The following is a 2500-nucleotide window of genomic DNA, read 5'->3' as shown; positions in this document are numbered from 1 at the left end:
ACAGTAAACTCGAATGAGCCATGAAAGAGCGGTGCGGGGCCGGTCGGAGCGCACCCTTTTCTCGGTGGCTGGCGGGCGAGAGAGTGCTGCGTCGCCGGCATCGGCGTCGAAAGAAGCCGAGCCAAAAAAAGTTAAAGTACAAACGTGCAAGCATACTAACCTAACCCTAGGTAAGGCATGTCAGAGCGAAAGACAGTAATTTCGAATGAGCCATGAAAGAGCGGTGCGGGGCCGGTCGGAGCGCACCCTTTTCTCGGTGGCTGGCGGGCGAGAGAGTGCTGCGTCGCCGGCATCGGCGTCGAAAGAAGCCGAGCCGAAAAAAGTTAAAGTACAAACGTGCAAGCATACTAACCTAACCCTAGGTAAGGCATGTCAGAGCGAAAGACAGTAATTTCGAATGAGCCAAGAAAGAGCGGTGCGGGGCCGGTCGGAGCGCACCCTTTTCTCGGTGGCTGGCGGGCGAGAAAGTGCTGCGTCGCCGGCATCGGCGTCGAAAGAAGCCGAGCCAAAAAAAGTTAAAGTACAAACGTGCAAGCATACTAACCTAACCCTAGGTAAGGCATGTCAGAGCGAAAGACAGTAATTTCGAATGAGCCATGAAAGAGCGGTGCGGGGCCGGTCGGAGCGCACCCTTTTCTCGGTGGCTGGCGGGCGAGAGAGTGCTGCGTCGCCGGCATCGGCGTCGAAAGAAGCCGAGCCAAAAAAAGTTAAAGTACAAACGTGCAAGCATACTAACCTAACCCTAGGTAAGGCATGTCAGAGCGAAAGACAGTAATTTCGAATGAGCCAAGAAAGAGCGGTGCGGGGCCGGTCGGAGCGCACCCTTTTCTCGGTGGCTGGCGGGCGAGAGAGTGCTGCGTCGCCGGCATCGGCGTCGAAAGAAGCCGAGCCAAAAAAAGTTAAAGTACAAACGTGCAAGCATACTAACCTAACCCTAGGTAAGGCATGTCAGAGCGAAAGACAGTAATTTCGAATGAGCCATGAAAGAGCGGTGCGGGGCCGGTCGGAGCGCACCCTTTTCTCGGTGGCTGGCGGGCGAGAGAGTGCTGCGTCGCCGGCATCGGCGTCGAAAGAAGCCGAGCCGAAAAAAGTTAAAGTACAAACGTGCAAGCATACTAACCTAACCCTAGGTAAGGCATGTCAGAGCGAAAGACAGTAATTTCGAATGAGCCAAGAAAGAGCGGTGCGGGGCCGGTCGGAGCGCACCCTTTTCTCGGTGGCTGGCGGGCGAGAAAGTGCTGCGTCGCCGGCATCGGCGTCGAAAGAAGCCGAGCCAAAAAAAGTTAAAGTACAAACGTGCAAGCATACTAACCTAACCCTAGGTAAGGCATGTCAGAGCGAAAGACAGTAATTTCGAATGAGCCAAGAAAGAGCGGTGCGGGGCCGGTCGGAGCGCACCCTTTTCTCGGTGGCTGGCGGGCGAGAGAGTGCTGCGTCGCCGGCATCGGCGTCGAAAGAAGCCGAGCCGAAAAAAGTTAAAGTACAAACGTGCAAGCATACTAACCTAACCCTAGGTAAGGCATGTCAGAGCGAAAGACAGTAATTTCGAATGAGCCAAGAAAGAGCGGTGCGGGGCCGGTCGGAGCGCACCCTTTTCTCGGTGGCTGGCGGGCGAGAGAGTGCTGCGTCGCCGGCATCGGCGTCGGAAGAAGCCGAGCCGAAAAAAGTTAAAGTACAAACGTGCAAGCATACTAACCTAACCCTAGGTAAGGCATGTCAGAGCGAAAGACAGTAAACTCGAATGAGCCATGAAAGAGCGGTGCGGGGCCGGTCGGAGCGCACCCTTTTCTCGGTGGCTGGCGGGCGAGAGAGTGCTGCGTCGCCGGCATCGGCGTCGAAAAAAGCCGAGCCGAAAAAAGTTAAAGTACAAACGTGCAAGCATACTAACCTAACCCTAGGTAAGGCATGTCAGAGCGAAAGACAGTAATTTCGAATGAGCCAAGAAAGAGCGGTGTGGGGCCGGTCGGAGCGCACCCTTTTCTCGGTGGCTGGCGGGCGAGAGAGTGCTGCGTCGCCGGCATCGGCGTCGAAAGAAGCCGAGCCGAAAAAAGTTAAAGTACAAACGTGCAAGCATACTAACCTAACCCTAGGTAAGGCATGTCAGAGCGAAAGACAGTAAACTCGAATGAGCCATGAAAGAGCGGTGCGGGGCCGGTCGGAGCGCACCCTTTTCTCGGTGGCTGGCGGGCGAGAGAGTGCTGCGTCGCCGGCATCGGCGTCGAAAGAAGCCGAGCCAAAAAAAGTTAAAGTACAAACGTGCAAGCATACTAACCTAACCCTAGGTAAGGCATGTCAGAGCGAAAGACAGTAATTTCGAATGAGCCATGAAAGAGCAGTGCGGGGCCGGTCGGAGCGCACCCTTTTCTCGGTGGCTGGCGGGCGAGAGAGTGCTGCGTCGCCGGCATCGGCGTCGAAAGAAGCCGAGCCGAAAAAAGTTAAAGTACAAACGTGCAAGCATACTAACCTAACCCTAGGTAAGGCATGTCAGAGCGAAAGACAG

The sequence above is a fragment of the Styela clava genome, unplaced genomic scaffold (assembly GCF_964204865.1).
Source record: "Styela clava unplaced genomic scaffold, kaStyClav1.hap1.2 HAP1_SCAFFOLD_19, whole genome shotgun sequence".
NCBI classification, from domain to species: Eukaryota; Metazoa; Chordata; class Ascidiacea; order Stolidobranchia; family Styelidae; genus Styela; species Styela clava.
This window is presented reverse-complemented; position numbering follows the sequence as displayed.